Source organism: Lotus japonicus, chromosome 1 (genome assembly GCF_012489685.1).
Source record: "Lotus japonicus ecotype B-129 chromosome 1, LjGifu_v1.2".
NCBI lineage: Eukaryota > Viridiplantae > Streptophyta > Magnoliopsida > Fabales > Fabaceae > Lotus > Lotus japonicus.
The window spans coordinates 114,180,892-114,195,127 of NC_080041.1; the positions used below are offsets into that span (position 1 = coordinate 114,180,892).

General features: G+C 40.7%; 1 non-coding gene across 1 annotated transcript; it reads right to left on the reverse strand.

Annotated features, from left to right (window-relative positions):
* Nucleotides 1–9,788: 9,788 nt before the first annotated feature.
* On the reverse strand, nt 9,789–9,895 carry LOC130734854 (small nucleolar RNA R71). The gene has a single exon (XR_009018193.1). It is a non-coding gene; the product is annotated as a small nucleolar RNA R71 (small nucleolar RNA).
* Nucleotides 9,896–14,236: the final 4,341 nt, after the last annotated feature.

Consider the following 14,236-nt stretch of genomic DNA (forward strand, 5'->3'; position numbering starts at 1 on the left):
TAGGACGATGCTGTAAAGATAAACGATGAAGTTTGGAATACTCATTCTTCTTCAAAAGACATTTAGCTTGAAAATAAGTCGAGGTGTTGAGAACGAAACGTTTCAACTGGGTGTTAGATTTGCCACCCCAGACAATAGATCTAACACCCAGGCTTTTTTAAAAAATGGCAGTAGTACCCTTCGGAAGATAACATTCCGAAATATATTGGAAACATGATGTTTCAAAACATCATAGAAACATGATATTGACTGTTCTCCCGTCTTACCTATGGAAGTTTATGTTCCGAAAATAAATACGGAGGGACATTTTGGTATTTCCCCACTTTTAAGTGGGGTGTTAGATCTATTGCCTGGGTGGCAAATCTAACACCCGTTTCAACTTTCAACATACCAATAAATTATTAACTTTTTTATTACATTATTCACACACTTTTTTTCATCATATTTTCACTCACTTACTATCTTATTTATCTCCTTTTTAGGGATGTCAATGGGTATGGGGGGCATGGATAGTATATACCCACAACCCGCTCCACATATAAAAATTTATATTCATACCCGCTCCATACCCACATGGATATCCATTTAGTGGGTTTTAACCGGATTTTAAACTATTGGTGGATATCCATGGACACCCGACACCCATGAACATAAATGAATTCACATATATTTGTTCAAAAGAAAATTATGTTAAATATAAAATTTAACATTGGACTTTACAGTCAATCAATGTGTAAAGGAAAATACTTCTTTTCTACTCTTTTTTGGGTCTAAGGACTTCTTTTTACCATTACCATTGTATAAGTTTACTTGAAAGAGAACTATAACTCAAACACAAATTCATTAGATATTTAATATACATCTATGTATATACATATAAAAGATATTTTAGTATTTTATATATCGGGTGGGTATCCGTGGGTATGAATACATCAATATTCGTACCCGCCCCATTAATAAACGGATAGTGAAAATATCCATGAAATAAATCCGTGGATACTCGTGGGCATGAGTAATTTTACCCATAGCGGGTTTTTATCCGCGGGTATCCACGGGTGTGGATAATTCTGACATCCCTACTCTTTTTCCTATTAAATTACTCATTGAGTCATTGTATCTGGTGGATGTGGAATTTGAAGGGTAAAGAATAGTTTTCATAAATGATTTCGGGTACTTTCTGTAAGATCAAGTTTTGATCTAGTAGTACAACTCTATGTTTTGATGATTACATGTTAACATTTTGATATGAACAATTATGGTACTCTAACGTGTTTTTCTGAGTGTGCTATTTATAGGCTCTGACCTCAATTCAATCTCACACAAATCAGAAGCACTGTGTATAAAGAGTGACCCAAGCAACGCTTTCGCATTGACCATGTTCAATATGAACAGTGGAAAAGCTTCAGAAGTTCTGAAGCTACACAAACTCTGATGTGGACTCAGTCACTAGAAGCTCTGAAGATCCAGAAGTTCTGATAACCAAGAAACACTAAAGGTTCAGATGCTCTGATGGTGTAGAAGACTCTGAAGATACAGAAGCTGAATAGTGGAAACTCTGATGTCCAGAAGCAAGAAACTCTGAAGACCATGTACTTCCCTCTGAGTTCAGAATCAGAAGATACAACGGTCAGAGGATCTGTGCTTTCCCTCTGACTCTGATCAACCGGCTTCACAAGTTCCAACATGAAGCATTCCCCTGATCAGAAGTCTCCTAGGTTTAAAGGTCAAGTCACTATCCAAGTACAAAAGCAACTGTACCATCCTGACGACCTACCTAACGTTCTCAGCCACATCAGAAGCTGAAATTTCCAGAACTGCCCTCCAACGGTAGCATTCCCATGCAGCGCTCAAACCCTAATCCTTGGAGTATAAATAGAGGCTGAAGATTGAAAGATGCGGTTGGAAGAATCTACACAAGCACAAGCTATATTCAAAAACCTTCAAGCATTCTTTCATCACGAAATTCATTGTGTTTACTATTAGCTTTTCAGAAGCAAATCTCTTGTAAACATTTCTTTGATAAACAGTTTGTTTAGTTCCTTTAGGAGATCAAGGTTGATCGGATCCTAGAGAAGACTAAGAGAGTGAATCTTAGTGTGAGCTAAGTCAGTGTAATTGTTAGTCACTTGTAGGTTTCAAGTGCAGCTGTAACTTTTACCTGATTAGTGGATTGCCTTCATTCTAAGAAGGAAGAAATCACCTTAAAGGGTGGACTGGAGTAGCTTGAGTGATTTATCAAGTGAACCAGGATAAAATCCTTGTGTGCTTTTCTATCTCTCATCTTTAGCACTTAGTTCTCGAAAAGATTTGTTAAAATCTTTAAGGTGGAAGTTTTATATTGAAAACGTTATTCAAACCCCCCCCTTTCTACCGTTTTGCATACCTTCAATTGGTATCAGAGCGCAAGTTCTGATTACCACACCTAACAGTGTTCAGTGATCCGGGCCGGTGTGAAAAACAATGGCTACCACCAGTGAAACACAGAAAGATGGATACAACGCAAAGCCTCCTATGTTCGACGGTCAAAGGTTCGAGTATTGGAAAGATAGACTCGAAAGTTTCTTTCTGGGTTTTGATGCAGATCTCTGGGATATTATTGTGGATGGCTACGAGCGTCCAGTTGATGCAGATGGCAAGAAGATCCCAAGGTCAGAGATGACTGCAGATCAAAAGAAGCTGTACTCACAACATCACAAAGCAAGAGCAATTCTTCTAAGTGCTATTTCTTATGAAGAGTACCAGAAGATTACAGATCGTGAGTTTGCAAAAGGCATTTTTGAATCTCTGAAGATGTCTCATGAAGGAAACAAGAAAGTCAAAGAATCAAAGGCATTGTCTTTGATCCAAAAGTATGAATCCTTCATCATGGAGCCAAATGAGTCCATTGAAGAAATGTTCTCCAGATTTCAGTTGCTTGTAGCTGGCATACGACCTCTCAACAAGAGCTACACAACAAAAGATCATGTCATAAGGGTCATCAGGTGTCTTCCTGAAAGCTGGATGCCCTTGGTGACTTCAATAGAGCTCACGAGAGATGTTGAGCGTATGAGTTTAGAAGAACTCATCAGCATACTGAAGTGCCATGAGCTGAAGTGCTCTAAGATGCAAGATCTGAGGAAAAAGTCTATAGCCTTGAAATCCAAATCTGAGAAGGCTAAAGCTGAAAAGTCAAAAGCTCTCCAAGCTGAAGCAGAAGAATCTGAAGAAGCATCAGAAGATTCTGATGAAGATGAGCTGACTCTGATCTCCAAGAGACTCAACCGCATCTGGAAGCACAGGCAGAGCAAGTACAAAGGCTTTGGAAAGGCAAAAGGAAAGTACGAGTCCTCAGGCCAGAAGAAGTCATCAATCAAGGAAGTCACATGTTTTGAGTGCAAAGAATCAGGGCACTACAAAAGTGATTGTCCAAGGTTGAAGAAGGACAAGAAGCCAAAGAAGCACTTCAAGACTAAGAAGAGTCTGATGGTGACCTTTGATGAATCAGAGTCAGAGGATGTTGACTCTGATGGTGAAGTCCAAGGACTTATGGCTATTGTCAAAGACAAAAAAGCAGAGTCAAAGGAAGCTGTTGACTCTGACTCAGAATCAGAAGGAGATCCTAACTCAGACGATGAAAATGAGGTATTCGCTTCTTTCTCAACCTCTGAACTGAAACATGCTTTGTCTGACATCATGGATAAGTATAACTCTTTATTATCTAAGCATAAGAAGTTGAAAAAGAACTTATCTGCTGTTTCTAAGACTCCTTCTGAACATGAGAAAATTATTTCTGATTTGAAAAATGATAATCATGCTTTGATCAATTCTAACTCTGTGCTTAAGAACCAGATCGCTAAGTTAGAAGAAATAGTTGCTTGTGATGCCTCTGATTGTAGAAACGAATCTAAGTATGAAAAGTCTTTTCAAAGATTCCTGGCTAAAAGCGTAGATAGAAGCTTAATGGCTTCAATGATCTATGGCGTAAGCAGAAATGGAATGCATGGCATTGGCTATTCTAAACCAATTAGAAATGAGCCCTCTGTGTCTAAAGCTAAATCCTTGTATGAATGCTTTGTTCCCTCTGGTACCATATTGCCTGATCCTTTACCTGCTGAAGTTGCAAAACCCCCTCTCAAAAAAGGGATCTTTCTCTATGTCTAAATATCATGCAAAAATTCCTTTACATTATTGATGACCCGGATTCAGTAGTGTTTTTAGGGTCATTTCTTTGTAGGTTTTGAGTCTTTTTGTTGAGTCTCATGTAGTGTTTCATGCATTCTCATGCATTTTTATCTTTTCTTTAGTCTTTATTTTGTTTTGGTAATTTAGTAGTTTTATAGGGAGTTTTCTTGCATTTTAGGTAAAGTTTAGGACTTGCATGGTTTTATTGTGTTAAGTGAAGGACTTCTTGTGCTAATGAGCTCTTGGAGCTTCTAGAATCTTCCTTGTCTTGTTGGTTAGGTTTGGAGTGCAGAAACTAAAGGAGAAAGAAGGCCAAGAAGCATGGAATTGATGAAGAACATAAAGAGGATTGAAAAGAGGAGTTTCAGAAGCCAAAAAGTCATTTTCAAGCGAGCTTGAGCGCCTAGGCGCTGGGGGATGGGCGCCTAGGCGCCAATTGGTCCAGAGAGCCTTTTTTTTAGAGCAATTGGCGCTCAGGCGCTCTGAATTGGCGCCTGAGCGCCCAGACTCGACCTGTTAGCCTTTAAATAGGCTTTTTGCCATTTCTTTTGTACCTTTTGTCATTTTTATCAATTTTTACATAAGTTAGAAGAGAGAGCTGGAGTTCTGAAGCTTTGGGAGCCTTCCCTAGGTCTCATGTTCCAGGTTTTATCTTTATTTTCTAGCATGGGTTTCATAGCCATGTTTGGCTAAAACCCCTTTTGCTTTGGGTTCCTTGTAAGACTCTTGATGTTTTAATCTTATTTCCTTTTTCTTCACATGAATCTTCTGAGTAAACCCTTGAATTCCATATCTATGCTTTATGTTTCAAGTTAGATCATGAGCTAGCTTTATGCTTTTCTATAATATAATGGAAATTTGTTATAGATTAGGGACATGATATGGGATTACTTCTTCTATGCTTGCTACTAGGAATAGAGTAGGGGTTGGGGTTTGTTGGCCTGAATTGCATGCTTAGTGCCTTTAGCAAATGTTTAGGTTGTCAAGGAATTGAACCTATCTTTTGACTTTAGAGGATTGTCTATACAAGGCATTGATAGATGATTACATAGGCTATAACATCAAGGAGAGACTCAGAATTTTTGTGGGAAGAATAGGTTAATTTAAAACTGATTTAGTTAAGCAAGAACCCAAGGCAAGATCACCATTGTTATCACACACTTACATTTCTTAAGTTTGTCACTCAATCACTTGAACAATCAACCCTTAAAACTGAGTTTTATTTGTTTTCCAACCGTGAACTCGAATCTTAAACTGAATTGCCACACCAATTCCCTGTGGTTCGATAATTTAAAACCGGGTGAATTCCGTACACTTGCGGATTAACCAAAAAGTTTTTGGCGCCGTTGCCGGGGAATTGTTTGTGGTTTTTGGTTTAAGTTTTAAGTTTTAACTTGTCTAGAATTGGTGCTACTAATCTTTCTCTGTGAGTGTCATACGCAGGTTGCTTTCAAGAGAGGCACCACCATGGGTGGCCGCATGACAGAGGAGGAGATGCAAGCCCACATTGAGGCAAGGATCCAAGAGGGTATCACCCTCCGCTTACGTGAACAAGAAGTTGAGAATGCCAACCGAACTCTTCGGGAACTAACTTCGGGGTCCATGAGCTTTGACTATCCCGGAAGTATTGTCATTCCCGAAGGAGTGGGGAACTTTGAATTAAGACCTGCATTCATCAACATGGTGAGCCAAAGCCAATATGGTGGAGGTTCCTCGGAAGATCCTCATGCTCATATGGAGAAGTTCATCCGGAATTGCAACACTTATCGGGTGGTGAATGTTTCTGCAGAAGCAATCCGGTTGAGCCTATTTCCCTTCTCTTTGAAGGATGTGTAAGGCCCAAGTTTTTCAGTTTATACCAAGTGAATAAATTCTTATTCACCAGTAGGTTTGATGCATGGCGAAGGGAAACCTGAACAAGAGTTTAGTAAATGAAATAAATGTATGAAGGAGAAAGTTCAGGAAAAGTCTGAGGTTCGTATTGAAGTCGATAAAAGTTATAGCACGATCGTTTTACGCTTAAACCTAGGTCAGAAACCCTAGTATATAGCTAATTTTCACTTTTAGGCACGACGGAAGTTAATTCCAAAAATCTTCAGAGAAATGTTAGAACTTCTCTTTTTCCATATATCACAACCGTTTCGAGGCGAAACTCTAGGATCTACGAACGTCCGATTCCAATCATCGGAAGTTTGCCGAAACCGAAACCCTGGCATTTCAAAACCCTAGAATTTCTCGACAATGAAGACTTTTTCTATTCAGAGCTTCAAATGAATATTCCACACGCGTACACCCATTTCTCTTGATGATTTCAATCTTTCTTCCGAAGGAAGTTTTCCATTCCGACATCCGATGCAAAAAGCAACTTATCGGGTAAAATAGTTTTATACCGACTATGCTTTAGTTGCCAAAAATACAAAGAGACCTCATTTTAGTTTTGGAATTCTTTCGCCAAAACATATCTATTAATTCACGGAGAATGACGCCGGAAAAATCAGATTCGCGAAACTTTCATTTTCCCGCGAATTTCCATCTTCTATATATAGCAAACAAGTGAGAAAAAAACACAAAACTCCTCCATTTTCTCTCCTCAAGGCCGCGAGTTCATCCAAGGAAGAAGGAAGAAGAATTTTCTTCATTACTTGCTTGATCGTTGATCCGTTAGTTGCTGCTTCAAGGTTTCGAGGTATAGTCGCTAATCCTTACCTCTGATCGCTTTTTCCATAGCTTTTCTGTAGACTTTTCTGAGCTGATAGTTTATGGGTTTTTGCAAAACTATCCTGAATCTTTCATTTCTGATTCTAAACCTCTTCCTTATGCGCCCAAGATCACTTCTGCCGGATTAGATTTTCCGTTATGTCGCCGGAATTCCGCCGGAATCAATTTTAGCCTTAAATACCCATTTTTGGAGTTTTTGAGGTAAAGCTTCAACCTTTAGGCTGAAAACTATCGCCTTAGCTTAGTGCTAGTAGGATTAGTTGTCATAAACGCCGTTGGTGACGTCCCTGCAAAATTTGGTTTTTGGGATTTCAGTTTTGAAATTTCTAAGTTAAAAATCATGACCAAAATACCCCTGCGACAGTTTTTTATCCGATAATTTTTCCGAGTCCAGAATACCCTTAGTTACGGCTAATGAAAGCATAGGAACCAAGTTTGATCGAAGAAAAATCGAGCCCCACAATTGTGAAAAGTGGCCGAGCCCTATAGGGGAGGAAGGGGAAAATTTCTTTTTTCCGAAAACTTGTCTTTCGCGCTAGATTATCGTACCTTAGAGTATAGATTACTTCGAGTAACCTTAGTAAGTATCGATAACTTAGTTTTCGATAGATTCTGATAGTATTTCTGTGATTTTGTTTTAAAGGAACTTTTGAGGAATTTCCTGAGGAGCAACACTTTGAGTGTGAGGAAGCGTTTGACGCTCATACTGGAGAACTTTCAGGTGAGGGCTTCTCACTGAATCTCTAGTTAATGCTTAGGGTCGATGTTTCGACATTGTTTACTGTTTATGCACTGGAATTGTGTGTGATTGGAAAATGTTTTCTGAGGCTTCGGCTGACAATGTAGATGATTCATCTACTGAATGTTTTTGAGATTGTCTTACATGCTATGTGCTATGTGGGTAATCTAGGATGTCTGGTGCATGCTTTATATGCTAAGTGCTAAGTGTTTATGATGCGATTTATTGATATATGACATGTTGTTGATTGTGATGATTTAAATATGCTCTGTACTGGAATCTGAGATTCTGAATGGTGAGAATAGCGGGCAGGTCATGCCGATTTTATTTTGAGAGTTTTGAGAAAGTTTGATAGGACGAACGAGGTTCGGGCCTTAATTTTGTTTAGTGGATCGAGACCTCCTCTAGAAGCGACTTGGGATTAGGAGATCCTGAAAATGTATAAGACTTGCGATAAGACAAAATGGAATCTATTTTATAAAGAAAATTCATAAGACCTTAAATAACCTCAAAATCTTTAAGTAATGATAACAACCTCGAAGGAAGGCATTGGAAGTCAAATCATAGTTTTGGAAAAACGAGGAGTGTCGTCGGATCCAAGTGTTGAGTTTGTTGTTGTGCTGTTGGAGCAGCGTTTGTTGTTGTGCTGTTGGAGCAGCGTTTATTGTTGTGCTGTTGGAGCAGCGTTTGTTATTGTGCTGTTGGAGCAGCGTTTGTTGTGGTGCTGTTGGAGCAGCTATGTGTCGTTATGAAGTGTGTCTTTTGGTCGCAGAATCGACTTTACCTTAGGGTAAGCTTTTAGAGACTTTAACTTCCCTAGAACACGTGGCGACGTGTCGAGTGAGGACGGAGACGTTGTTTGACTAATCATTTTGCATACATGCAACATTAATGAGGTATTAACACAGGACGTACTCTGGACCTCGTCGGTTTCCAAAATGGTCATAAGACCCGGAATGCCGTGAAAGAGCGTTTGTAGACGTCTCTTGTAGCAGACCGAAATGGCAGACCTACGGGTTTACTGCTGATCTGGCTACCTTTGTGTGGTGTAAGAGGCACGCGGGCCGAAATGGTTCCACCGTGGCTGGTGTTAGGGCTGATCCGTTTGATGTCCATCCCTTTCCGGAATGCATGTGGTTAACTGGGTTAACCTGCATATCATTTCATGCAACATGCATACTGACTTAGTGATGAGTGTGTTTGATACTTGTTAATTCTATTTGAGGCATGTTAACTGTGATTTATCGTCGTTTATATTCATCATGAGATATGCAACCCTAGGATGTTATCCCTAGCTTAAAGCCTAAGTGGCTATCCTATTATCTGTATCTATCCTTGCTATTATTTACCTAATTCTTTGGAGTTAACCCTCGCGTCTTCTGTGTGTGCTTTGGCGAACAAACGCCCTTTGTCAGATGTCTTTGGCGGACTAGTTCACGACGGTTCACCCTTCGGGGGAAACTAGAGTTGGGATGCTGGAACAGGAGCGCATCGCGATAGCGAGCGGAGGACGGAGGATGTACCTAGACTTAGTCGTTCTGGATTCAGATTCGGACGACGATCACGCTAGCATGTAGGATTGAGTGTTAGTGTGAGCTCCTCGAGATGGGATTAGTGTAGGAGTAGAGTCTTAGCTCTGAACATCATTTGTTTCATTCGGGACAGGGTAGTTTCCCACCTATAGCTTTTTGTGTGGTTTCGTTACGGGAATCATAGAGAGTTGGTTGGACTTAGGAAGTCTTGTTTCAGGCCGATGGGCCAGCTTATTCTCATTTTGAGGGATAGTGTTGCGGACACTTAACCTTTTCTTTTGGTTTGTACTTTTGCCTACGGGCGCTACTCTTCTATTACCCGTCACTGGAGGTTCACTCGTGACGAGGTTGCTACTTACAGCGGGGGCTGTTTATATATTGTATATTAGTTTTATTACTTTTCGCACTTGGGTTTTATTTATTTCAGTCTTGTCTTAGTTATAATCGAAAAAAAAAATATATTCTCGTTTTTCCGCATTAAGTTTACTTTTGGTTACTAAAGTGACGCCACCGAAATCGGGGTGTTACAGGATGCAGCAGAGGATTGGCTGAACTCACAACCTCAAGGGAGTCTCACTACTTGGGAAGACCTTGCAGAAAAATTCACAACAAGGTTCTTCCCAAGGTCCCTCTTGAGGAAATTGAAAAATGACATCATGACGTTCACACAATCCTCAGATGAAAATCTTTATGAGGCTTGGGAGCATTTCAAGAAGCTTTTGAGGAAATGTCCTCAACACAATCTCACCCAAGCTGAATGTGTGGCGAAGTTCTATGATGGGTTACTATACTCATCACGGTTTGGCTTGGACGCGGCTTCAAGTGGGGAGTTCGATGCTCTTCCCCCACAAGCGGGGTATGATTTGATAGAGAAAATGGCGATGAGAGCCATGAACTCCGAGAATGAACGCCAAATCCAAAGAAGTTCTTTTGAAGCAGAAACTTATGACAAGCTCATAGCCTCCAACAAGCAACTCTCCGAGGAAGTTGCGGAAATGCGGAAACATATTCAGGATGCCAAGTCCATTGGAGCGAAAGTAACTAGTTTGGAGTGCAAATTTTGTGGTGAATCTCATGATAGTAACCGGTGTACTGTTAATGATGTTGATGGCAAGGTCAGAACATTGACTCAAGGAGGAAAGGCTCCAATATCAGAACAAGGGCCTCTTGTCCAACCGCAAATTGTTGTAAAGACGGTTGGCAAGAAGAGTCTTGAGGAGCTGATTGAGAGATTCATCGATCATACATCGAGCAATTACAAGAGCCATGATATGGCTATCAAGAGCTTGGAGAGTCAATTGGGACAGCTAGCAAAGCAAATGTCCGAGAATCACCAAGGTAAGTTCTCTTCCGAACCTTTAACTTTGACTGAGCAAGAAAATACTGCTGTTGTTTCCACTAGGAGTGGAAGAGTTTTACATGAGCCAGAGGAGAAAGTTGAGGGAGAGAAAAGTGGGGAAGCTGAGGTAGAAAGAGATGAGGGTGTTATGGAGGAAAGAGCTAGAGGGCCCACTAGGACTAGAGTTGTAAATACCCATACTCCTGAACTCCGCAAGATTCCATTTCCCAAGGCTTTGGTGAAGAAAAATTTGGATAAACAATTTTCTAAGTTCTTGGAAGTTTTTTAGAAACTCCACATTAACATTCCTTTCTCCGAAGCCTTGGAGCAAATACCAATCTATGCTAAGTTCATGAAAGATATCCTCAGTAAGAGAAGGAAGTTGAGTGAGGTCGATGAAACTATCTTGATGACCGAAGAGTGTAGTGCCATTTTGCAAAGGAAGATGCCTAAAAAGAGGAGAGATCCCGGGAGTTTCACTATTCCGGTGGAGATAGAGGGGTTAACTGTGGTAGAAGCCTTGTGTGATTTAGGAGCGAGTATCAACTTGATGCCGCTTAGTATGTTTAAAAGGCTGAACTTAGGTGAGGTTACCCCGACTATGATTTCTTTGCAAATGGCGGATAGGTCCTTAAAAACCCCCTACGGGATCATTGAAGATGTTGTGGTTAAGGTGGATAAGTTTGTCTTCCCAGTGGATTTTGTCATTTTAGACATGGAAGAGGACTCTAAAGTTCCTCTCATACTGGGGAGACCATTCTTAGCCACTGGTGAGGCTGAGATTAAGGTGGCTAAGGGAACTCTAACTCTGAAAGTAGGTGAAGACGAGGTCCTCTTCAATATTTTTGACTCTTTGAAACACCGAGCGGATGAGGAAGTTTTCCGATGTGAAGTAGTGGATGAGCTCGTGTGTGAAGAGTTTGTTAGGATATCTATTAAGGACCCCTTGGAAACAACAATTATGGAGGGGTTAGAGATAGAGGACCAAAATCTTGAGAGAGAACTTGATTCTTTGTACCATGAGGTTAATGCTACTCTATCTCAATTAGAATCTGTCTCATCTCTTGCCACTAAAAGCATTTGGAAAGAAGAGTTAACTAGGGATGAGGAGATTCCAATTGAGGAGAAGAGTGAGCTCAAGCCACTCCCTTCCTCTCTTAAGTATGCTTATCTTGAGGAAGGTGAGAATAAACCTGTTATTTTGAATAGTGCTCTCACCCCCTTGGAAGAGGAGAAACTCCTCAGAGTTCTGAGGGATCACAAGTCAGCTTTGGGTTGGACTATTGATGATATCAAAGGCATTAGCCCTGCGATATGCATGCATAAAATTTTGTTGGAAGAAAATTACAAACCTATAGTCCAACCTCAAAGAAGACTTAACCCTTCCATGAAGGATGTGGTGAGGAAAGAGATAATCAAATTGCTTGATGCAGGTGTGATTTATCCAATTTCGGATAGTGAATGGGTAAGTCCCGTTCAAGTGGTTCCCAAGAAAGGAGGCATCACTGTGGTTGCCAATGAGAACAATGAGTTGATTCCCACTCGTCAGGTGACGAAGTGGAGGGTTTGTATTGACTACCGAAGGCTGAATTCGGTAACTAGGAAGGATCACTTTCCTTTGCCTTTCATAGATCAAATGCTGGATAAGTTGGCTGGGCATCAATACTACTGTTTTCTTGATGGTTATTTCGGGTACAACCAAATTTGCGTTGCACCGGAAGACCAAGAGAAGACGGCATTCACTTGCCCTTACGGCGTGTTTGCTTATAAGAGGATGCCATTTGGGCTTTGCAATGCCCCAGCTACTTTCCAAAGGTGTATGTTTGCTATTTTCTCTGACTTGATAGAGACTTGCATCGAAATTTTTATGGACGACTTCTCTGTTTTTGGTCCAAATTTTGATGCTTGTCTAGGGAATTTAGCCTTGATTCTGAAAAGATGTCAAGAGACCAACTTGGTCTTGAATTGGGAGAAATGCCATTTCATGGTTAGGGATGACATAGTTCTTGGACACAAGGTGTCCGAAAAGGGGATTGAGGTTGATAGAGCTAAGATTGAAGTCATTGAAAAGCTCCCTCCCCCGACTAACATCAAGGGTATTAGGAGTTTCCTTGGGCATGCTGGATTTTATAGGCGGTTTATTAAAGACTTTTCAAAATTAGCTAAGCCTATGACCAACTTGCTTGAGAAGGAAGCACCTTTTACTTTTGATGAGCATTGTTTGAAAGCTTTTGAGTTGATTAAAGAGAGTTTGGTGACAGCCCCGGTAATTGTTGCTCCGGATTGGTCCCTGCCATTTGAAATCATGTGTGATGCTAGTGATCTAGCTTTAGGGCTGTCTTGTGTCAAAAGAAAGAAAGAGTGTTGTATGTGATATACTATGCAAGTAGAGTGTTGAATGAGGCTCAAAGGAACTACACTACAACTGAAAAAGAGTTGTTGAGTGTAGTCTTTGCTTGTGAAAAGTTTAGGCCTTACATCTTGGGTTTTAAAGTAATTGTTCATACTGACCATGCTGCTTTGAGGCATTTGTTTGCTAAACAGGACTCTAAGCCAAGGTTGATTCGATGGGTCTTACTCCTTCAAGAGTTTGACCTTGAGATCATTGACCGGAGAGGCAAGGACAATGGCGTGGCAGATCATTTGTCAAGATTGGAAGGTGGGGCGTGCAGCCCAATACCTATTCAAGAGGAGTTCCCGGATGAGAAACTCCTAGCTGTTTCCACCGAGGAACCCCTACCCTGGTATGTACATTTTGCTAATTTCCGTGTTGCTGGACTTATTCCCCATGACTTGACATGGCAGCAAAAGAAAAAATTTCTGCATGATGCAAAATCTTACCTCTGGGATGACCCTTTCCTTTTCAAAATTTGTTCTGATGGAGTCATTAGAAGGTGTATCCCAGAAGTTGATTTTGAGAAAATTCTTTGGCATTGCCATGGATCAAGTTATGGTGGACATTTTAGTGGGGAGAGGACCGCTGCTAAGGTTCTCCAAAGTGGTTTCTATTGGCCTACACTGCATAGGGATAGTAGAGCTTTTGTTGAGAGTTGTGATAGATGTCAACGAACTGGTAACATCTCAAGGAGAAATGAGATGCCCCTCAAGAATATTTTGGAAATTGAGTTGTTTGATGTTTGGGGCATCGATTTCATGGGACCTTTCCCACCTTCTTTTGGTTGCCAGTATATTTTAGTGGCTGTGGATTATGTTTCCAAGTGGGTTGAAGCCGCTGCACTCTCAACAAATGACTCTAAGGTGGTGGTTGCTTTTCTAAAAAAGAATATTTTTACTAGGTTTGGTGTACCTAGGGCAATCGTAAGTGATGGGGGTACCCACTTTTGCAACAGAGCTTTCGAGTCTCTCTTGGAAAAATATGGTGTTAAGCACAAAGTGTCTACCCCCTATCACCCCCAAACTAGTGGGCAAGTTGAGATTTCTAATCGGGAGTTAAAACGTATTCTTGAAAAGGTGGTGGATTCTTCCAGAAAGGATTGGTCAAGGAAACTTGACGATGCTTTATGGGCCTACCGAACCGCTTTTAAAACTCCGATTGGTACCTCTCCTTTCCATCTAGTTTTTGGGAAAGCGTGTCACTTACCTGTGGAATTAGAACACAAGGCCTATTGGGCCATAAGGAAATTGAACTTTGATTGGAAAGTTGCTAGCGAGAAGAGACTCTTGCAATTGAATGAGACTATAACAATGGGCTGCTTAAGACTACTTAAGACTATAACAATGGGCTGC